Consider the following 25918-nt stretch of genomic DNA (forward strand, 5'->3'; position numbering starts at 1 on the left):
AACAGATCTGAGTGGTCGTGCCATAACTTTAGATGTCTTGTCCTTCCCATGGTTTTAAGTTGTTGAAGTTCTTGAAGTGGTGGTATTTCTTCATTTATCCTGATGTATCTGTAAAAATATGTATTTACATCTAGTTGAACATTATTATGTTTATACAGTCATAACTTAATTTTAAATATAGGCCACCATTTTTATTTTAGTGATTTGGTTTTCCGAGATTAACATGTAACAAATTAACTAAAAAATATTGAAAATATATGTTTATGTAACGGTCTGTGGACAATGTTGCATTATTTTTCAATATGGATACCATTTAACAGATTCAGCAAGTCATAGGAATGTTCTGATATATAACAGAAAGCTACAAGAAAGCAGCAATTTCTGTAAAATTCATACAATCATTCATCACCAGAGGTACCTTGATACAGGTACATTATATTTCACTGCGCCACATCGAGGGATGTACTAAATATATGAATTGAGTAATCTATCTTAGGTCAGATCCTCACCTTCAATTGTGCAAAATCGGGAAAAAACATGGATAAACACAAGGAATTGTAAATAAATAATCTATAATTTCAACCAGGATATATTAAATCAAATCGGTATGTCCAGGTTATTACGGAACCAACAAACAGAAAAGGGTACATTGATTGATCATGTAAATGTGAAAGGTATTAATTCATGTTGCGTAAGGATTGTACCAACTTTTTACAGTTTATTACATAATGTAATTTATGTAACTAGAACCACACATTCTATTTTGTTAAAACATACCTGAAGCTTCCCATGCATAGTTCTGAGTGTCCATGGCTTCGAGAAATAATCGTCTGAGTGGTAGTCAAAACCCGGTGGGTATTGCAAATTTTTGGCTCTCTTATCTGCAACTGCTAGAGCTGTACGATCTAACCTCCAATGAGCAGATGGTAATACACATTGTTCAACATTATTACTCTTGTTCTTTTTCTGTTGCACATTACTCTTCCTTTTCCGACCCACTACTTCAGTGCTGGAAACATCTGTTGACACTTATGTTACAACTGTATTTTCTTTCACCCAAGTGTCTTTAAAACTATTGAACTTTTGCTCACATAGCCTTACTTTCTTTGTATCATCCTTTCCAGTAACATTGTCCAAAACATTACCAATAACATCAGCAATTGTGTGCATGCCGTCTGGTTGCATCTGTTATGATATGGTAGCTTCATGAAGCTGTATGTACCTTTCAAACCAGTTCTTGTTTGCACATTGTTTTTCTGATTTTTGTTGGGTAAATCGTCGTATTGCTTCCTTTTGTCATACTCTTCCTCCTTGGTATACATGTGCTGAGTAGTTAAGGATTCTTCCCTCTTGATGCATAATTTGTGGTATCTGATCGTAGATGATGGTTGGTAGGTAAAAATGATCTGTTGTTTAAGTGGACGACTTTGTGCAGGTTTTTACAGTATTTACCAGTTTCTCTACGGTATGGGCATCCTCTTAATGCTGCCTGACTTGACACATGTAACAAATTGCCAAATGATGGTATATCACACTGATATTGTAATAACCTTGCATGGTGCTCCTTTGTAGGTGTTCAAAAGTTTTGATTCCGATAATGTCATAGTTCATCCACAATTAATTAAAATAAGGGTCAAGATGTGTTGCTTCATTGTAACTTGCAGGTAGCTTGTTAGGTTCAGGAAGTACTTTTTTTCAATTGACAAACACATGCTCACTGCAGACTTTGACATGCCATTGTTCGAGCAAAAAGTCACAAAATGACGCAACACTGATTGTAGGATTGTGGTTTTACTTCCATCATACAATGGTTAGTTAAGTCTAGGTTCCTTATATGGTCTGGTTGTGAAGTTTATTGTAGGCTTCTCATTTTTCCATGTAGTGTTCATAACTTTTATCATGTTTGCCTTGTGTCTTCTATTAGTCCTCTCACTTATGAGACCACCTTAAAAAAAAATATGAAAAAACAAATATCCTTAACTTTGCAATGGCATATGATATGTGTTATTTAAAAAACCATGAATTACATTGTAGCATGGAAGTATTATATTGACGTGGTCGCCACTTCTAAGGGCGTAAAAGGGACATCTTTAAAACTATTTGGTTGCCCAAACCCTTTCTAGATGTAAAGACGGTGGGTAGGTAGGTATGCATTTTTTTTTTTTTAGTTAAAGAGAAATTGAGAAATTGTCAGATTTTTTTAGTCTTCATGTTGATCTGATTAAAAATAATTTTGACATTAGGATAATAAAAGATTTTGAGTACAGTTATCACGTGGTTAGGGCAAACTAATGAAAATTGTTCACAGTATTGCTGAGTTTTGTCAGAAAACTTGAAAATCCCACATTTTTATTGAGATAAAATTCAATAACTTGTCAAAGTAAAATTTATAAAAATTAACAGGGAGCTTACGCCAATAGATATGAACTATTCACCAAAATTTCATGAAACTTTGAAAGTGTTTTTGAGTAATTGTCTGACATGTTGATAATAGACTGACAACGGTATATATACTCTGATAAAACAATAAACAGGCATATTATAAACACAAGTCAACAGTTAAATTAATATCAATAAATATATATAAATCTATCTCATGCAAAATTTGTGTCTATCCTGCATTACTATCAGTACTTATTAGTGCCACAACAATTTTAATTGTAAAGTTTTCTGCTTACGTTAGATTGATAGGAACTACTTGTGATAGATCAATGATATTTTGTAAGAAGTTGCATTTATACTTATCTCTATACAAATCGGTATGTCAACAATTCGTAGGCCCTACCCAGTAGTTGGTCCAGTGACGTTGATTTAATTTTCAGTTTTATGCAGACAGATACCGTAGGACATACATTGTGTCACTCAACAGTTTTTTTTATAGTTTTATCTTAACATTTTAAGTTTTAGATGTTTGTTTATATATATATAAAACACACATGTTAAAATTGAGAATGGAAATGGGGAATGTGTCAAAGAGACAACAACCCTACCATAGAACAGACAACAGCAGAAGGTCACCAACAGGTCTTCAATGCAGCGAGAAATTCCCGCACCCGGAGGCGTCCTTCAGCTGGCCCCTAAACAAATATATATATACTAGTTCAGTGATAACGAACGCCATACTTAACTCCAAATTGTACACAAGAAACTAAAATTAAAAATAATACAAGACTAACAAAGGCTAGAGGCTCCTGACTTGGGACAGGCGCAAAAATGCGGCGGGGTTAAACATGTTTATGAGATCCCAACCCTCCCCCTATACCTCTAGCCAATGTAGAAAAGTAAACGCATAACAATGCGCACATTAAAATTCAGTTCAATAGAAGTCCGAGTCTGATGTCAGAAGATGTAACCAAAGAAAATAAACAAAATGACAATAATACATAAATAACAACAGACTACTAGCAGTTAACTGACATGCCAGCTCCAGACTTCAATTAAACTGATTGAAAGATTATGTCTTCATCATATGAATATCAGGCACAATCCTTCCCGTTAGGAGCTTAGTATCATACCATCATAACATATATGAAAAGAACATAACCCGTGTCATGCCAACAACTGGTTTTTAAATAAATGTGTTTAGTGCCGATGCAAAAACCCTATAAGTGAATCAATATTAACGCCAAAATATGCAATCCTTAATGACCTGACAACAGTATCGTAACTATATCCCTTCTTAATAAGTCTATTTAAAGGTTTTGTTAGCTTCAGAGGTGAATACTGACATTTTTGTGCTTTATAAAGAATATTTCCATAAAAAATTGGATGTGAAATACCTGAACGTATAAGAAGTCTGCATGTTGAGCTATATTTACGAATGATGTCCTTATACCGATGATAAAATTTAGTAAATGTTTTGACTAGTTTGTGATATCGAAAACCCTGGTGTAATAATTTTTCAGTAATACATAAATTTCTCTCGTTAAAATCTAAAACATTGTTACATACACAAGCGAATCGTACAAGTTGAGATATATAAACACCGTAAGATGGTGACAAGGGAACGTCACCATCTAAAAATGGATAATTAACGATAGGAAATGAAAAATCATCTCTTTTATCATATATTTTAGTATTAAGCTTTCCGTTAATGTTGTATCCTTTTAGTTTTAGACTGGTTATATATCATATTTTGTAGTGTACTGTATCAAATTTATACGATCCATCGCCCCGTAAGAATTATCGTTGGCTATTTTTCAGTTATTTTTTTTTATTAAATACCTTATATACATAATATATCTTCCTTAATGGACATCAAAACTTCTTTAATTTTCAGGTTGTACGTCAGAATGAATTACCTTTGACAATAGCTGTAAATGAAATGTGTGAGGGAAAAACCATCACAAGAAACAGCAATTTTTAAAATGTTTAGACAGGCCATTACCAGAGTCAACTGATGACATCACCAGACTTTTTGGTACCAACTTTGACACATCATATATCAACCAGGAAATGTTGGATGACTTGGAAGGTGAACTGTTTTTGTTCAAAGCAAAAGATACAAGTATACATTGGTCCTTTTATAGCTCACCTGCCCAAAAAGGGCAAAGTGAGTTTTTATCATCACTTGTCGTCCTTCTTCGTTTTGATACCACCCCCAAGGGTGACTGGGGAATAGAAGTATGGTCACCATTGGTCTTCCTCCGACCGGCAGTAAAACCCGTGCTAAAGTGGGCGTCCGTTTGGCTGTGCGGGATGTACAAATTTGCAGCCACGTCCGGTCAGAATGGGGACGTTAAATCCGATGCCTCGTGTAAAGAGAGTGCCACGCTCTTTGCACGTTAAGAACCCTTGCGACAACTCTTTGAGGGGTCCGTAGGTGACCTGTTGCAAGGCTAAATTTCTGTCCCTATCCAATATACCCTCATTTCCCGTGGAAGTCTAAATTTCTCTGACCTTAATCCCTTAATCTATTACAGAACCTACCTATTGTATTTATTGTGAACTTGTTCTCGTCCTGAATATGCATGAAATATTTGCCACTGGACGTTAAGCAACCAACAATCAATCAATCAATCGTTTTGATACCTTTTTAAAAAATCTTTGAAACAACTGAGCTAAATGAAACCAAACTTAGCCTAACTCAGTCAGGGGTACTACTTGTAATAATAATTTTTATTTACTTGAAGAAGTACATTTTGTAATAATTATATACTTTGAATTTGTAGGATACTTATACAAGTGAATTTTATTTATTTGTATAAGTATAAAAATGGCTTAGTTATGTCCCTTAGGCATTCAGTTTTTTTTACTTATGTAAAAAATAATTCACTTATACGTGAATTTTTGAGAAAATTAAGGGGAGATTATTCAAACTTTATAATAAACTTGTATCAGTATATTTTTCTTTACTTCTTCAAATAAATAAAGATTATTTAGTAGTTCCCCTGACTGTAAATCATCCTTAGGGAAGATAGCTAAATTTATCCAAATGACTCCGCCCATTAACCAAGATGGCAGCCATGGCTAAAAATAAAACATACAGGTTTACTTTAAATGTCTATTGGAAAAAATTCTAGGGTGAAGCAAAATATATCAAATTATATTCTACTATTTTTAGCAATTCACTATTGGTTAAAGTTTGAAATAAGGTCATATACTTCATTTAAAGGTATATTATTTGAAATATAATCTAGTTTGGGTAATTGTAAAACATAATATATTTGCTATTCATGTAAACTCTTGTTATTTCCGCTTAACAAAGAATAAACATTTGTAAAGAATCTTGGGGATTTCTACAATGTATATACTATTACACAAATTCATGTACTATTTGATGTCATATGATATGATGTTATTACTTTAAAAACTATAACATTAAGTTTGTAATCCTTTGAAATTTGATATGTAGTCTTAAAATAGCATTTTATGTATCAGTTGAATATATGTAATGAATTTGACTTATGCTTTGCAATTTTTATTCCGGGTCCAAAACATTTACTACTTCAGTGTCCTGGTGGTGCAACTTTAGCTTTAAAAGTTGGGGCTCCTGTTGTTTAAGTCCGAAATTTATCTGGTGGACTGATGAATGGAATGATAGGCAAAGTTATTGAATTGCAGCATGGACACCCACCCATTGTCAATTTTGGTGGAAGGATTGTACCTTTGGAACTGGTGCGGTTTGACACTTATGATCCAAGGCAGAAAAAGTCCCTTGCTTTAAGACACCAGTTCCCAATTAAGCTGGCATACGCATTAACAGTTCACCGTGCCTTAGGCATGACTTTGCCTAAAGTGGAGGTGGATTGTTACTCGTTCTTTGCACCCGGGCAGTTAGGGGTCGCTGTTGGTCGATCTGTTTCAACAAGTGGTCTCAGAATTGTTAATTACAATTCTAGAGCAGCCAATTTGATTGCACTCAGAAGGTGTATATGACTGTTACTTTCATAAAAGTACAAAGCCTGAGGCAGATTTATCATGCTGCAAAAAACGGTATCAATTAGATGAAGTCTAGGAAAGAATATACAACAACCTAATCCAGCACATCAAAATTCACAACCGAGTTAGCCAACGCAATAAACGCACAATGTGACGTCACATCTGAATTTCTAAAAATTTCCCAAAAAATGGATAGTGTAAGAATAGATTTCAGGATAAGGTTTGTAATACCGATATGACATTTATTAATAACAATGAAAAATTACAATATTAATTAAAATCAAATTATGGTAGTAATTAGATAATTAATTGTATTATCTAGCTATGTCCGTGTTTCTTCTAAATCAAACTGTAAACCAAATATATCGTATAAATTTAGATGACCCAAATATTGAAAATTTATATATTTGAGAAAACGTTATGGAGTTGTGGTACTGTCGTATTAATTTTACGTTATTATTTCGTATTGAAAAAAAAACGAATTATTTTAACGTTACAATTACGTAATTTCAACATTATGAATAAGACGTTATGCTTTAACCTTCAACGAACATCATTAATAAAACATATAAAAGAATACATTTCTTCGACGTTATACTAACATTATTCTAGCGTAATACGAGATCGTCTTAAAGAATGGAATACTCTGGGGGGGGGGAATTAATTTTTTCCAAGAAATACACATTAATATAGGTGGAATCATTCTCTACAGAAGATTGGCAAATTATTTAGTTTAACCTACCATTAGTTCTTTTTTGCTTTGATTGGTTACTTCATAACGATCATGTTTAACGTTTTCCTTATATGTTAATTTAACGTTACACGTAAACGTAACGTAAATATAACATTACGTTATGTTGACGTTGTGTGTTTGCCGGGAAATGGTTGCATTTCATGAACCGAAAATACGACATCTTGATGTCTGTGTTATTTGATATATGACCGATGCTTAAACTACTTTTAAGTCATTTGATATATGACGTCATGCCCTAGTGTCTGTATAACCAATGAACACAACAATCTTTGCAGTGCATACCAAAAATGTGTCAAACCACTTCAAAATAGAAGAGTCAATTCTAAAACACCAGCCACATTAGAAAAAAAGAACTTCAATAGATTCTTCAAGACATTTTAGAAGGATCCAAAGACCACCCGTTTTGATGTGTGAAAAAACTTACCGCAGAGGAACTTCACATTCCAAATACGAAGTGTTAGCCTGCGAACCATTACATGACATAACAAAACATATTAAAGAAGAACATGTACAAATTCAAAATGAACATTACTTTGACATCACAGTTAGTGGAGAAAAACAAATTAAAAGCTCTTTGGTTGAAATTATTATCATTTGTTACAAAAACAGAAAAAATGGTAGAATTTGGTGCTCCCGGCAGAATTGCAGAAAGGACCAGGTCGTACCACAGGACTAATTAAGAACGGATATTAGCCCATAAAAGATTTAGTCTGAATTATGAGGATTTAACAGACATCTAGCTATTTTTAAAGATGTCATCTTAGACCTGACTACATTAAGCAAATCTCTTAAATGAGGGACGAAAGATACCAGAGGGACATTCAACCTATGCAGCCTGTGAATAGTGAAAGAATAAAGAAGGCTGAACCTTGCAAGTTTTTGTTATCTATGTATTTCTTTATGATCAATAAGTTTTTTCACATTATATGTACCTTCCTTTGGTGTCGCCTGTAGTTTGCCTTTTACCGGATATTGGCATCACACAGAATGCAAATGTACACCTTTCCACTGTGCACCTAGCAGTGCTGATCTAGAGTTTTCTTATAGGCAAATGTCCTTTGACAGGTGTCAACATTTAAACATGTTGTCAGTGTGCTTTGCAGTGATGTGATTTGCTAGATATTTTTTGTGAACATACTGCTTTGAGCAATCTGCACATTTATATTGTTTGTCCTGAAATGAACGAAGAAAATTGATCTGAATAATAAACAAGCACAAATGTGTTTATGGAACAATGAACCCGCAGTTGTCATTTCACTATAATAATTTCAAATAGGTTTCTGTGTTTTCCTGTGTTGTATTTGTGTGTTCCTGTGTTTGTTTGTTGCCATCATTATACGTCTTTTGGATCATTTCTTATGTATTTTTGTTTGTCATTGAAAATATAATGATGTAATAATTGTTTTATTCCTTGATCATAATATAACGTTTCTGTATTTTTATCGCTATTAATTTTAGGACCTTGTTTGCCCCAAATATATCCTTTAGATAAATTGTGCTATAAAATATAATTTTCTTTGAATAATGCCTTTGAATGGTTAGGGAGGTAAGACCGGAACAATGTGCGGGATGTGAACTTTTGTTAACACTGGGTACAAGTGAAATTTGGTGTCCCATGCTCTCGTTTCATATGGTCAAACATCCCTTGTTTGGATCGGTAACCTTTGCCACAAACATTACATACATATTTAGCTGTACAAAATGGCAGAGATTGATTGATTGATTGTTGGTTGCTTAACGTCCAGTGGCAAATATTTCATGCATATTCAGGACGAGAACAAATTAACAATGAATACAATAGGTAGGTTCTGTAATAGGGGCTTTCGGGATTACGGTCGGAGGAATTTAGACTGCCACGGGAAATGAGGGTATATTGGATAGGGACAGAAATTTAGCCTTGCAACAGGTCACCTACGGACCCCTCAAAGAGTTGTTGCAAGGGGTCTTAACGTGCAAAGAGCGTGGCACTCTCTTTACACGAGGCATCGGATTTAACGTCCCCATTCTGACCGGACGTGGCTGCAAATTTGTACATCCCGCACAGCCAAACGGACGCCCCACTTTAGCAAGGGTTTTACTGCCGGTCGGAGGAAGACCAATGGTGACCATACTTCTATTCCCCAGTCACCCTTGGGGGTGAAAATGGCAGAGATAATATGTTTCTAAAAGTGCCAAAGGAACTAGACAGCTTTTCTTCAAGTTATGAAAACACTTCCATCTTCATACAAGGATTTGTTTATTCTTCCGTCAACAATGTCTGTGAAAGTTTCGGTATATATATCTTGACTGGAATACATATATTATACGTTCCAAAAATTCTAGAGTCTTGGTCTTGACTAAAAATTCCCAGTTTTCTATGTGGAAAAATTGGTCTTGTGGGTCAATATTTCCAAAAGGAAGTAATATAGCTTTAGATAATCTTTCTTTGGTAAATTAGTCTCCTCTATTGAAAATGTTTTGTTCTGCATCAGCACCAGCTTCCTCCTTAATGGTAACCAGAAGCTGTTGGTACCAGACAAGGATTATCACATCATCCTGGAATTAATTTTCCTTATAAGGCAAACAGTGTAGAGGCATTACATCTGTCTTAGCTGATCGCAACATTTTACTTAATTTATATAGATCTCTAGTTAGATCCAAACTAGATTATGGCTCTATAGTGTATGGCTCTGCACGGAAGTCCTACATACAGATTCTCGATGCTGTGCATCACCAGGGTTTGCGTCTCTGCCTTGGCGCATTTAAAACCTCACCAGTTGAGAGTTTGTATGTAGAGGCTGATGAGCATTCACTTTTTGACAGACGTTTGAAGCTTGGACTTCAATATGCTGTCAAACTAAAAGCCTATTCAGATAATCCTGCTTACAACTGTGTTTTTAATCCAATTTATGAAGATATTTTTGCAAAACATGAAAATAAAATTCCTCCGTTAGGTAAACGTTTAAAACCACATTTAGCTACTTTTGATTTAAAATCTGTTGCTCAAGTTGAAACTTGCAAATGTCCTCCATGGGAACTTCCCAAACCAAAAATGATATTTGATCTCCGTAAACACAATAAAAATGAAACAAATCCTCTTTTAATTCAGCAACACTATGCTGAAATTAAAGCCAATTATTCCGATTTTTCAACTGTCTATACTGATGGATCAAAAGATGGTGACAGAGTTGCATCTGCTGCTGTCTTCAGGGACAGAGCTGCAACTCTCCGTTTGCCATCTGCTGCATCCATCTTTACTGCTGAAGCAGAAGCAATATTTTTGGCTTTGAAATTTATTGCTTCTTCAGATAAATCCAAATTTATTATATGTTCTGATTCACTTTCGTGCTTACAAGCTATACAAAATACTAAAATTAAAAACCCAACAATTCTCAAAATTTTATATGTAATGAGGAATTTAAAAATTCTTCTTAAGGAAATAATATTTCTATGGGTGCCGAGTCATGTTGGAATCCATGGAAACACAGCTGTAGACCTTGAGGCAAAGAATGCCCTGGGTGACACTGTATCTAACTGTGATATACCATATACCGATTTTAAATCTAATATTAGAGAATATGTTTTTAATATTTTGAAAAATTAATGGAGTAAGAAAGATGGTAACAAATTACATGAAATTAAACCCAATTTAGGTAAACCTTTTAATAATTTAATGTGCAGAAAAGATCAGTGTGTTAATTCTAGATGCCGACTTGGTCATACTAGAGTGACACACGAGTATCTTTTAAAAAATGAAGATGAACCACAATGTGTACCTTGCAACTGCAAGTATACTATTAAACATGTTTTAATTTATTGTATTGACTTTGCTGATATTCGGAAGAAGCATTTTAATGTCAATAATATGTATGATTTATTTAATAATATTCCATTTACAAATATTGTTTCATTCTTAAAAGAAATTGGAATATATTATAAAATATAAAAAATGTTGTTATATTTAAAACGATTTTAATTTTTATCACGTTATCTTAGTATTGATTTTTATTTGTGAATAATCAATTTGCTTTAGTCTAGAATTTTAGTTTATTGAAAGACCTTTTGTCTGATTTTAAAAATATACCTTAAATTGTTATAATATTCGAATTAGCTCTCGCCGCGATATAGCCTTTCTGTGCTAATGCGGCGTAAAGCAAACAACAATCAATCAATCAATGCTGAAAGAGTTTGATTGCCAAATATAGAAATTACACTGTTCACCAGTGTTGTAAGAAATGAAAGACATACGTGGCATGTCCTATTTAAGGTAACGTTAAATAAAATGATCATTAAAAATGAAGTGCCATTTAAGGCTAAAAAACGATAAATTTGTCAGTGATGAAAGTGATCGATTTAAGGTAACGTGTTATACAATTAACTATAGAACAGAGACCGAATTTAAGTTGTAAGTGTAGTGAAAATATCATTATGAGTGGCAGATTTACGATCAAGATTTTTTTTTCAAGTTTTAAAACGAGGATATGGCAGCCATTAAAATAAAATAATCGTACGACATTTAACGAGGGTGACGAAACTTTCCAGATGGGTCATGTAGAGAGAGTTATCGTTCTTTATTCTAATTTGGTGCTTCTACCATAAGTGCCAGCTGTTTGCTGGCATAGAGTTTAAGCTAATTGATGGTTATCAATTTCTAATTTTCCAAAGCGTTTAAAGGCAACCCCCCCCCAAGGGTGACTGGGGAAAAGAAGTATGATCACTTGGTCTTCTTCCGACCGGCAGTAAAACGCTTGCCAAAAAGGGGCGTCCGGTCAGAATGGGAACGTTAAATCCGGTGCCTCGTGTAGAGAGGGTGCCACGCTCTTTGCACGTTAAGAACCCTTGCAACAACTCTTTGAGGGGTCCGTAGGTGGCCTGTTGCTAGGCAAAATTTCTGTCCCTATCCACAATATCCTCATTTTCCTGTGGGTGGCAGTCAAAATTTCCTCGACCATCATCCCGGACGGCCTCTATTACAAGACCTACATATTGTATTTATTGTTAACCTGTACTCGTCCTGAACATGCATGAAAAATTTGCCAATTTACGTTAAGCAACCACCAACCAATCAATCAATCGTTTAAATAAACTCATTATAGATACAAGGATTAAATTTTGTATTTACGACAGACGCGCGTTTCGTATACAAAAGACTCATCAAAGACGCTCGAATCCAAAAATGTTAAAAAGGCCAAATAAAGTACGAAGTTGAAGTGCATTAAGGACCAAAATTCCTAAACGTTTTGCCAAATATAGCTAAGGTAATCTATTCCTGAGGTAGAAAAGCCTTAGTATTTCAAAATTCAAAAGTAAAGGCATGTTATACATACATAATTATTGTCTGATCAAAAGACAATGAAATCAACTTCTTCAATAGCAAAAGACGCACGTTTTTTATCTCCATAGCTTTAATGTAACATTTCTCTAAATGTTCTGCACATCAGAATTTCTTTAACATTTTTGATAGTTTTCAAATTTTCATCTGGGTCAATGTCAATTAGAATTCCTTCATCCATGACTTCACAGTAGTGTACAATTCCTATTAGTCGATTACACAATAAATCAGCACTCAATCTTAAATGCTGGAGAGTTCTTTGTATAGTATCTTCATCAAGTAATGCATCAGTACTGGCATTAATGGAATGTATCAAATAGTCAAATCCATTGTCAATAAAGTCAAAATTGTACACATTATAGGCACGGTCACCATATTCATTAATTTCAGATTGTCATTATTGAACCAAATAACTTGAATATCATATTAATATTAAAGTGTATGTGGCATCAGCTCTCAGAATCTCTTTTGAATAAGAGAGAATTTCAATCACTTGTACAGGTAGTTCATTCAATGGCAGTTCTGTCTCAAAAAAAAGTGATACCACTTTAAACGGTTAGAGGTAATGGTGATAAATGTGTCGTGCTCTTTGATCCGTAAAGTATAATCATTTAAGTGATGTAATATAAGTTGTTATTCCTGTTCTCGAGTACAAAATCACCTTTTCAATCATGCCCCCTATGATGTGATCTACTTTCTACTCTTCTCATTGTGTCTGATTATCTAGTTTCTCAGTATGTATGTTCTGGAGAAAAAACAAGACATATTTTAAAATTTGGTGATACCTTTTCATTTCTAATTTTTATTGCAATCAATTACTGAGTCAAAGATTTACAAAATATAAGTAGCATAACACCAAAATTTGATTTAAGAAAAAAGTCATGAAGACAAATCAATCTAAGGTCAGCATAAACAGACTTGAAATTTTGCATTCTGTAAATTTTCAATGAGAGATATCTCATCTGATTAACATACATATATATGTCATAAATCTGTCTTAGCTGAAATATATGCTGATTCTAATGGTTTATTATGTTTGAAGAAAGCAATGTTAACAACAGTGTTAATTATTAATCCAATCACTTCGTGCCTAATAATTTCATATCCCTGCCGGTTGTTTCTGTACTTATACATCCTCGACTTTGAAGGTATGTAAATATGAGCCGCTGGAATGGGTCTCTTTATTTGATATGCCAAATATATCAATGAGGTGCAATTTTACCGAGGAAATATATCAATAAGTAGTAATTTACCAATTGTGACATATCAATGGGTCATAATTTTTCAGTTTGTAGTGCACCGATCTTCACTGATTTTTCCAAACTCTTTGTCATAAAAATTTCCACATCTGCTGAAACTTATTGACACAAGTTTTTTTATTAATCAAATTTTATTACACTGTCACAATTAATAATCGTTACCTGCTACAGTATAGTTAAAAAAAGGTCACATATCGAACCTTTTGCACTTATTGCGTAACACATCTATCTATTTGCACTAATTTTGTTGCGTTTATTCTCTATGTGTGTCTTGCATAATTTTAAATTTGCTGAAAGAGTTTGATTGCCAAATATAGAAATTACACTGTTCACCAGTGTTGTAAGAAATGAAAGACATACGTGGCATGTCCTATTTAAGGTAACTTTAAATAAAATGATCATTAAAAATGAAGTGCCATTTAAGGCTAAAAAAGGATAAATTTGTCAGTGATGGAAGTGATCGATTTAAGGTAACGTGTTATACAATTAACTATAGAACAAAGACCGAATTTAAGTTGTAAGTGTAGTGAAAATATCATTATGAGTGGCAGATTTACGATCAAGATTTTTTTTCAAGTTTTAAAACGAGGATATGGCAGCCATTAAAATAAAATAATCGTACGACATTTAACGAGGGTGACGAAACTTTCCAGATGGGTCATGTAGAGAGAGTTATCGTTCTTTATTCTAATTTGGTGTTTCTACCATAAGTGCCAGCTGTTTGCTGGCATAGAGTTTAAGCTAATTGATGGTTATCAATTTCTAATTTTCCAAAGCGTTTAAAGGCAACCCCCCAAGGGTGACTGGGGAAAAGAAGTATGATCACTTGGTCTTCTTCCGACCGGCAGTAAAACACTTGCCAAAAAGGGGCGTCCGGTCAGAATGGGAACGTTAAATCCGGTGCCTCGTGTAGAGAGGGTGCCGCGCTCTTTGCACGTTAAGAACCCTTGCAACAACTCTTTGAGGGGTCCGTAGGTGGCCTGTTGCAAGGCAAAATTTCTGTCCCTATCCACAATATCCTCATTTTCCTGTGGCAGTCAAAATTTCCTCGACCATCATCCCGGACGGCCTCTATTACAAGACCTACTTATTGTATTTATTGTTAACTTGTTCTCGTCCTGAACATGCATGAAAAATTTGCCGATTTACGTTAAGCAACCACCAACCAATCAATCAATCGTTTAAATAAACTCATTATAGATACAAGGATTAAATTTTGTATTTACGACAGACGCGCGTTTCGTATACAAAAGACTCATCAAAGACGCTCGAATCCAAAAATGTTAAAAAGGCCAAATAAAGTACGAAGTTGAAGTGCATTAAGGACCAAAATTCTTAAACGTTTTGCCAAATACAGCTAAGGTAATCTATTCCTGAGGTAGAAAAGCCTAAGTATTTCGAAATTCAAAAGTAAAGGCATGTTATACATACATAATTATTGTCTGATCAAAAGACAATGAAATCAACTTCTTCAATAGCATTGATTGATTGATTGTTGGTTGCTTAACGTCCAGTGGCAAATACTTCATGCATATTCAGGACGAGAACAAGTTCACAATAAATACAATAGGTAGGTTCTGTAATAGATTAAGGGATTCAGGCCGGAGAAATTTAGACTGCCACGGGAAATGAAGGTATATTGGATAGGGACAGAAATTTAGCCTTGCAACAGGTCACCTACGGACCCTCAAAGAGTTGTTGCAAGGGTTCTTAACGTGCAAAGAACGTGGCACTTTCTTTACACGAGGCATCGGATTTAACGGTTCAACCAACAACCAACGACAGAAAACTTGAGTAATTTCCGTGTTTTTCGCACTCCGATGACAAAAGTATGGAACATGATACAAAAGATAAAAGGTAAAAATTCTAAAGCCACAGTTAAACATTTAAAAAATGGCAATTATTTATTAACATCTGAAAAGGATATTGCCAACAAGCTTGGTGAAACTTTTGCGAAATCTTCTTCTTCTAACAACTACAGGGAAGATTTTAAAAAAGTTAAAAAACAAAAAGAAAAAATTAAATTAAACTTTAAATCAAAAAATGGTGAAAATTATAATAAACTCTTTTCTCTTGAAGAACTTAAAACATCTCTGTCAAAAGCCCATGATACAGCTTGTGGGCCTGATAATATTCACTACCAACTGTTAAACACTTGCCAGATTCCTCGCTGGAAACTCTTTTGCAGCTTATGAATAACATCTGGGAATCTGGTGATTTACCATCAATCTGGAAGCTTGCAACCGTCGTGCCTATTCCAAAACCAAGTAAAGATCACACGGATCCTATTAATTATCGACCAATTGCTCTTACCAGTTGTGTCTGTAAAACACTAGAACGGATGGTCAATGATCGCCTTGTTTGGTTCCTGGAATCCAATGGGCTTTTAGCCAATATCCAGTGTGGATTCCGCCAAGGTCGCAGTACTCTTGACCATCTTGTTCGATTCGAATCATTTGTCCGTAATAGTTTTGCGAAAAATGAACATGTAGTGTCGGTCTTTTTCGATCTAGAAAAAGCCTATGATACTGCATGGAAGTATGGTATTTTAAAAGATCTCTTTGATATGGGGTTGAAAGGCAATATGCCAAATTTTATTTCGAATTTTCTATCTAACAGACAATTTAATGTTAGAGTAAATTCAACCATGTCTGATCTGTATGATCAAGAGATGGGTGTCCCTCAGGGCAGTATTTTATCTGTTACATTATTTAGTCTTAAAATCAACAGCCTTGTTGAAGTTTTAAAAAGTAATATTGAAGGTTCATTGTATGTTGATGACTTTTTAATATGTTATAGAGGCAAAAATATGAATAACATAGAAAGACAATTACAGTTATGTCTTGGAAGAATTGAAAAATGGGCCTCGGAAAATGGGTTTAAATTTTCCACTTCAAAAACGGTCGGGATGCATTTTTGTAACAAAAGGCAATTGCATCTTGATCCAGAACTCACTTTGTACGGCAACCCAATTAAAATGGTTGATGAAACCAAATTTCTTGGGTTAATTTTCGATAAAAAGTTAACCTTTCTACCCCATATCAAAATGTTAAAATCGAAATGTTTAAAAGCATTAGATATTTTAAAAGTTGTCGATCGCAACATTTTACTTAATTTATATAGATCTCTAGTTAGATCTAAACTAGATTATGGCTCTATAGTGTATGGCTCTGCAAGGAAGTCCTACATACAGATTCTCGATGCTGTGCATCATCAGGGTTTGCGTCTCTGTCTTGGCGCATTTAAAACCTCACCAGTTGAGAGTCTGTATGTAGAGGCTCACTCTCTAACAGACGTTTGAAGCTTGGACTTCAATATGCTGTCAAACTAAAAGCCTACTCAGATAATCCTGCCTACAGCTGTGTTTTTAATCCAATTTATGAAGATATTTTTGCAAAACATGAAAATAAAATTCCCCCGTTAGGTATACGTTTAAAACCACATTTAGCTTCTTTTGATTTAAAATCTGTTGCTCAAGTTGAAACTTGCAAATGTCCCAAACCAAAAATGATATTTGATCTCCGTGAACACAATAAAAATAGAACAAATCCGCTTTTAATTCAGCAACACTATGCTGAAATCAAAGCCAATTATTCAGATTTTTCAACTGTCTATACTGATGGATCAAAAGATGGTGACAGAGTTGCATCTGCTGCTGTCTTCAGGGACAGAGCTGCAACTCTCCGTTTGCCATCTGATGCATCGATCTTTACTGCTGAAGCAGAAGCAATAATTTTGGCTTTGAAATTTATTGCTTCTTCAGATAAATCCAAATTTATTATATGTTCTGATTCACTTTCATGCTTACAAGCTATACAAAATACTAAAATTAAAAACCCAACAATTCTCAAAATTTTATATGTAATGAGGAATTTAAAAATTCTTCTTAAAGAAATATTATTTCTATGGGTGCCGAGTCATGTTGGAATCCTTGGAAACACAGCTGTAGACCTTGAGGCAAAGAATGCCCTGGGTGACCCTTTATCTAACTGTGATATACCATATACCGATTTTAAATCTAATATTAGAGAATATGTTTTTAATATATTGAAAAATGAATGGAGTAAAAAAGATGGTAATAAATTACATGAAATTAAACCTAATTTATGTAAACCTTTCAATAATTTTATGTGCAGAAAAGATCAGTGTGTTATTTCTAGATGTCGTATTGGTCATACTAGAATAACACACGAATATCTTTTAAAAAATGAAGTAGAACCACAATGTATACCTTGCAACTGCAAGTATACTATTAAACATGTTTTAATCAATTGTATTGACTTTGCTGATATTCGTAAGAAGCATTTCAATGTCAATAATATGTATGATTTATTTAATAATGTTTCATTTACAAATATTGTTTCATTTTTAAAAGAAGTTGGAATATATTCTAAAATATAAAAATGTTTTTATATTTAAAACGATTTAAAATTTTTATCACGTTATCTTAATGTTCATTTTTATTTGTAAATAATCAATTTGCTTTAATCTAGAATTTTAGTTTATTGAAGGACCTTTTGTCTGATTTTAAGAATATGCTTTAAATTGTAAAAAATATTCGAATTAGCTCTCGCCGCGATATAGCCTTGTTGTGCTAATGCGGCGTAAAGCAACCAACAATCAATCAATCAATCAATTCAGCAACACTATGCTGAAATCAAAGCCAATTATTCAGATTTTTCAACTGTCTATACTGATGGATCAAAAGATGGTGACAGAGTTGCATCTGCTGCTGTCTTCAGGGACAGAGCTGCAACTCTCCGTTTGCCATCTGATGCATCGATCTTTACTGCTGAAGCAGAAGCAATAATTTTGGCTATGAAATTTATTGCTTCTTCAGATAAATCCAAATTTATTATATGTTCTGATTCACTTTCATGCTTACAAGCTATACAAAATACTAAAATTAAAAACCCAACAATTCTCAAAATTTTATATGTAATGAGGAATTTAAAAATTCTTCTTAAAGAAATATTATTTCTATGGGTGCCGAGTCACGTTGGAATCCTTGGAAACACAGCTGTAGACCTTGAGGCAAAGAATGCCCTGGGTGACCCTTTATCTAACTGTGATATACCATATACCGATTTTAAATCTAATATTCGAGAATATGTTTTTAATATATTGAAAAAGGAATGGAGTAAAAAAGATGGTAATAAATTACATGAAATTAAACCTAATTTATGTAAACCTTTCAATAATTTTATGTGCAGAAAAGATCAGTGTGTTATTTCTAGATGTCGTATTGGTCATCTAGAATAACACACGAATATCTTTTAAAAAATGAAGTAGAACCACAATGTATACCTTGTAACTGCAAGTATACTATTAAACATGTTTTAATTTATTGTATTGACTTTGCTGATATTCGGAAGAAGCATTTCAATGTCAATAATATGTATGATTTATTTAATAATATTCAATTTACAAATATTGTTTCATTCTTAAAAGAAATTGGAATATATTATAAAATATAAAAATGTTGTTATATTTAAAACGATTTTAATTTTTATCACGTTATCTTAGTGTTGATTTTTATTTGTAAATAATCAATTTGCTTTAGTCTAGAATTTTAGTTTATTGAAAGACCTTTTGTCTGATTTTAAAAATATACCTTAAATTGTTATAATATTCGAATTAGCTCTCGCCGCGATATAGCCTTTCTGTGCTAATGCGGCGTAAAGCAAACAACAATCAATCAATCAATCAACTGTCTATACTGATGGATCAAAAGATGGTGACAGAGTTGCATCTGCTGCTGTCTTCAGGGACAGAGCTGCAACTCTCCGTTTGCCGTCTGATGCATCGATCTTTACTGCTGAAGCAGAAGCAATAATTTTGGCTTTAAAATTTATTGCTTCTTCAGATAAATCCAAATTTATTATATGTTCTGATTCACTTTCATGCTTACATGCTATACAAAATACTACAATTAAAAACCCAGTAATTCTCAAAATTTTATATGTAATGAGGAATTTAAAAATTCTTCGTAAAGAAATATTATTTCTATGGGTGCCGAGTCATGTTGGAATTCTTGGAAACACAGCTGTAGATCTTGAGGCAAAGAATGCCCTGGGTTACCCTTTATCTAACTGTGATATACCATATACCGATTTTAAATCTAATATTAGAGAATATGTTTTTAATATATTGAAAAATGAAGGAGTAAAAAAGATGATAATAAATTACATGAAATTAAACCTAATTTAGGTAAACCTTTCAATAATGTTATGTGCAGAAAAGATCAGTGTGTTATTTCTAGATGTCGTATTGGTCATACTACAATAACACACGAATATCTTTTAAAAAATGAAGTAGAACCACAATGTATACCTTGTAACTGCAAGTATACTATAAAACATGTTTTAATCAATTGTATTGACTTTGCTGATATTCGTAAGAAGCATTTTAATGTTAATAATATGTATGATTTATTTAATAATGTTCCATTTACAAATATTGTTTCATTCTTAAAAGAAGTTGGAATATATTCTAAAATATAAAAGTTTTATTATATTTAAAACGATTTTAAATTATATCACGTTATTTAATGTTCATTTTTATTTGTAAATAATCAATTTGTTTTAATCTAGAATTTTAGTTTATTGAAGGGCCTTTTGTCTGATTTTAGGAATATGCTTTAAATTGTAAAAAATATTCGAATTAGCTCTCGCCGCGATATAGCCTTGTTGTGCTAATGCGGCGTAAAGCAACCAACAATCAATCAATCATCATGAAAATAAAATTCCTCCGTTGGGTATACGTTTAAAACCACATTTAGCTTCTTTTGATTTAAAATCTGTTGCTCAAGTTGAAACTTGCAAATGTCCTCCATTGGAACTTCCCAAACCAAAAATGATATTTGATCTCCGTGAATACAATAAAAATGAAACAAATCCTCTTTTAATTCAGCAACACTATGCTGAAATCCCCCCCAAGGGTGACTGGGGAATAGAAATATGGTCACCATTGGTCTTCCTCCGACCGGCGGTAAAACCCTCGCTAAAGTGGGGCGTCCGTTTGGCTGTGCGGGATGTACAAGTTCGCAGTCACGTCCGGTCAGAATGGGGACGTTAAATCCGATGCCTCGTGTAAAGAGAGTGCCACGTTCTTTGCACGTTAAGAACCCTTGCAACAACTCTTTGAGGGGTCCGTAGGTGGCCTGTTGCAAGGCTAAATTTCTGTCCCTATCCAATATACCCTCATTTCCCGTGGCAGTCTAAATTTCTCCGACCTTAATCCCTTAATCTATTACAGATCCTACCTATTGTATTTATTGTGAACTTGTTCTCGTCCTGAATATGCATGAAATATTTGCCACTGGACGTTAAGCAACCAACAATCAATCAATCAATCTATGCTGAAATCAAAGCCAATTATTCAGATTTTTCAACTGTCTATACTGATGGATTAAAAGATGGTGACCGAGTTGCATCTGCTGCTGTCTTCAGGGACAGAGCTGCAACTCTCCGTTTGCCATCTGATGCATCGATCTTTACTGCTGAAGCAGAAGCAATAATTTTGGCTTTGAAATTTATTGCTTCTTCAGATAAATCCAAATTTACTATATGTTCTGATCACTTTAATGCTTACAAGCTATACAAAATACTAAAATTAAAAACCCAACAATTCTCAAAATTTTATATGTAATGAGGAATTTAAAAATTCTTCTTAAAGAAATAATATTTCTATGGGTGTCGAGTCATGTTGGAATCCTTGGAAACACAGCTGTAGACCTTGAGGCAAAGAATGCCCTGGGTGACCCTTTATCTAACTGTGATATACCATATACCGATTTTAAATCTAATATTAGAGAATATGTTTTTAATATATTGAAAAATGAATGGAGCAAAAAAGATGATAATAAATTATATGAAATGAAACCTAATTTAGGTAAACCTTTCAATAATTTTATGTGCAGAAAAGATCAGTGTGTTATTTCTAGATGTCGTATTGGTCATACTAGAATAACACACGAATATCTTTTAAAAAATGAAGTAGAACCACAATGTATACCTTGTAACTGCAAGTATACTGTTAAACATGTTTTAATTAATTGTATTGACTTTGCTGATATTCGTAAGAAACATTTCAATGTCAATAATATGTATGATTTATTTAATAATGTTACATTTACAAATATTGTTTCATTCTTAAAAGAACTTGGAATATATTCTAAAATATAAAAATGTTATTATATTTAAAACGATTTTAAATTTTATCACGTTATCTTAATGAACATTTTTATTTGTAAATAATCAATTTGCTTTAATTTAGAATTTTAGTTTATTGAAGGGCCTTTTGTCTGATTTTAAGAATATGCTTTAAATTGTAAAAAATATTCGAATTAGCTCTCGCCGCGATATAGCCTTGTTGTGCTAATGCGGCGTAAAGCAACCAACAATCAATCAATCAATCAATCAAATAAGCCATTTAAGGGGAGATAACTCTTTTAGTACAAAATTTATACTGGACATATAGGGAAATTTTCATTTTTTACTTGTAGCAAGAAAACAAGTTCGGTGACACCATTTTTTCTTTCTATTTTCTTAAAACTTATTATAAAACCTATCTTCTCATATTTTATTTCAAAATTCTGTCTTATACATTTCTTTTTATGCACAAAAATGTGTTTTTTCATGAACAATCTAAGCAAATTTTGGCAAATTTGAACGACTCGTACCTTGAAAAATAGCGCGGTGACCCATACTTTTTATTATTTTTTTGTAAAAAGCATAGTAAAATCTTCATTTTGGCGAAGTATATCATTATGTCATTTTTTTTTCTATACCCCTGAACTACCTTAAATTTAGATCTGATTTCAGTGTTTTTCTCAACCATCAACGATGGTGATAAGGAAAATTCTAGGCCAAATAAGTCAACTAAAACGGATAGTTGTGTTGAAATTGTTGAAATTTTTCAGTCTACCTTAGAAAATATAGTTTAACATGTGACTATCCCTGAACGGATCATATTAGTTAGATTATACTAATTAATAATATTTATATTAATATATTTTGGTTGATTTTTGTACCATATCATAAAGTAATAACTTAAAGAGTAATAAATAAAATTTGTAATGAAAAAAACAAATGTTTAATTTTTCGCCGAATTTTTTGTACCCGCGAGCCTCCTTAAATTGATCCATAGCTAAAACAAGATTGCCGATTGTAGATTAATTGAAATAAATAGCAAAGTATTAATAATAGAATAAAATAGTGTTTAAGAAAAATATTTTAAAAGTAACAGATCCTGATATTCAACAATTTATACCATTTTGTATCTTTATAAATCTCTGACAAGGAAAATAAGAATATGCATGAAACCTCATTGTGAATCATTCTCGCTTGAATTGGGTACATTCTTTCATGAAAGAATTAAAAAGCAAGCCAAGTAACCAACTTTACTCTTCAGATGCTTTTTTGTTACAAGCTGTGTCCATAATCCAATTCCAGCAAACATTTACTTATACCCTTGTCCATAGAAACATGAAACATATAAATTGCAGTTATTTCTATTTGAACCTGATTTGACCTTTCATAAATATAGAAAAATGATTGCATTCTAAAGTTGTTTTTTTTCTTTTTATTACATACTTAATTTTAAAATCCAACAAAATTGATTATATTTTCGTTCCAGGTCATAAGTATAGCAGAAGAAGATGTGTATGTTTCTTTTATGAAAAAAAATCAACATGAAATGTTTATATGGCCAGAAATGCCAAATCAACGTATTATAGAAAGAAAAAGCATTATAAAGAAATTGCAACATCCGAAACAAATTAAGAAGAGGCGTTCAATTGGGATGTTTTTTCTAGATACATGTATGTGAAATGTCATGTCAGAATGTATATAATAGTCCAGTTTAGTGACTATTTTCCAGACACCTGATATTAATCTTTACTATGACATTAACTGGCTTATTGTTACTTAACTATTATATATCATGTATACACTTTCCCCCTGTTTTTAGCTCTCATTTAGTAAATGTGAGCTTTTGCCATCATTTGGCGTCTGTCATCGTCGTCCGTCCGGTGTAAACTATTTCAAAGATCTTCTCCTCTGAAACTACTGAACCAATTCTAATCAAACTTAACCTGAATGATTCTTAGGGTATCTAAAATAAATTTTGTGTTTTATTTTCGGTTTCTTAAAAAAACATGGCTGCGTTGACTAAAAGTAGAACATAAGGGTCTAGTATAAAGTTTGTGTTTTATTTTCTTTTACATAAGAAAAATAGCGACTTTGGCTCAATAAGAACTTAGGGGTAAAATGCATTTTTTTTGTTTACCTTTGAAGACATAAATTACAGATACAAAGAATATTTATTTTCAAGCACACATTTATATATACATAGAAAAGCTAAACAATCATTGAAAACAGATTTAAGCAAAGAATTACAGGTGAGCAATTCAGGCTCTTGAGAGCCTGTTTTTTTTTTTTAGATTAGGTTTCAAATTTTACTTTTGGGCGGGGGATGTTATATACCTCTATTTGGTATTTCTGGTGACCGGAAATGTAAGACATAACTTAGCATGTTTTAAGCATTTTAACGGGACTGTATACTTTTCCTATTCTTGTCGGCGGCGAACACTTAGTGTCGTCTGTCATACATGTTGTTTTGTCAATTGCTGTAAAAAGTTGATAGATATAAATCGTGACTTCATTCTTATAGTCCCCCAGTCAACAAAAGGATTGAGGACCACGACAGTAATCTAACTTGTTGAGTTAAGATAGATCTTCTTGGACTCAATTGATTAGAGCGCTGACTTTAAATCACGAGATAGGGGTTTGAATCCCACTGTATTTAAAACATGAATGGTATTATTTCAAACTACCTCACTGGTGTAAATGTGATCTCCGTAACTGCAGTTACGTATCTCCAAAGATTGCGGACGATGTTTCTCGTCAATATTTCTTTTGTCAACTTTGTAATAATAATGTATTATTCTTCGGTATTTCGTATCTTTTTTTAACGTATTAATAAATTTGAAACTGAAATACTATAACTAAGTGGTTTTTTTCATAATTCAACCGCTAAATGGAGAAAACAGCCATCGTAAATATCGTGATGATATGGGTAACTGAAGTTTATTATTTGTCAATGATATACGTAACTGGAAATATTGATATCCGTAACTGATTTTATTTCTAAACAATCACAAGTACACAAAGCAGTGCACGAGAGACCTGATTTTCCACATTTACAAAGACCTTGGCATGCTTTCTTACATCCATAATGTACAAGCTCCTGACAAGATGAAGAGGCCTCATAAAGAGTTGTCCAAAAGGGTTCCCATGGATCATATTTGTCCCTTTGCTATTCATAAGCATCTGGACTAGTTAGCATAGGACCCATGTCCAAGCTTGTTACTCATTCACACCTGCCATGGTATATTGCACGTTTTACATGCTGGAAAAGACTAGACCGAGTCGTGGGAATAGCCTAAATTAGTCTCCTCTTCCAAAAAACATGTTTTCTTGCTTCGTTAACCCATCTGATAAGTTTGTTCGATCTTACAGTAAAACCATGTATCGTTCTATCAATGACATTATCAAATCCATATCTGGTGATGTTGGCTGATCAATCATCATTCTAAATGCTAAAGTCACATCTTCAAACGCCATCCATGTCTCCAACGCAGTCTTTTTTCCTTTTCCAGCAAACGTGTAATCGCTCAATGCCTAGTGCATTTGAAAGGTCATGGATAGATATATCTAATGCTTTTCCCACTCCCAAACGCAAGCCAAAGTTCGTCTGTCCCTATGTCACGGAATACCGAAACAACAATGACAGCAACATCAGTATCAACTGTTCTAATCAGATTGCATCAGACACATGCAACATGTTGTAGCAACAAATGCCTATGATTCAGCACCATGTTCACATTAGGAGGCTGATACTAGAATCATGGTGCATGTGTCTGAATGCAATGATTCGAACAGTCGTTACTGTTGATGCTGTCATTACTGTTTCGCTATTCCGTGACATAGAGGTAAGCTTAATATGTTTTGGAGGGCAAACAGCTTTGGATAAATATCTTTCCATGACATTTCAAATGCACTAGGTAATGAGTGATCACACACATTTCTTGTGATCCAGTCCCCAAGGGTGACTGGGGAATAGAAATATGGTCACTACAGGTCTTCTTCCGACCGGCAGTAGAACCCTTGCCAAAGTGGGGCGTCCGTTTGGCTGTGCAGGATGTACAAG

The 25918-nt window shown here is 33.4% G+C and overlaps 1 pseudogene; it reads right to left on the reverse strand.

Annotated features, from left to right (window-relative positions):
* Positions 1-1029: 1029 nt before the first annotated feature.
* The window catches only part of LOC127703912 (uncharacterized), a 33169-nt pseudogene continuing 8280 nt past the window's right edge, over positions 1030-25918 (reverse strand).

Source organism: Mytilus californianus, unplaced genomic scaffold (assembly GCF_021869535.1).
Source record: "Mytilus californianus isolate M0D057914Y unplaced genomic scaffold, xbMytCali1.0.p SCAF_55, whole genome shotgun sequence".
NCBI lineage: Eukaryota > Metazoa > Mollusca > Bivalvia > Mytilida > Mytilidae > Mytilus > Mytilus californianus.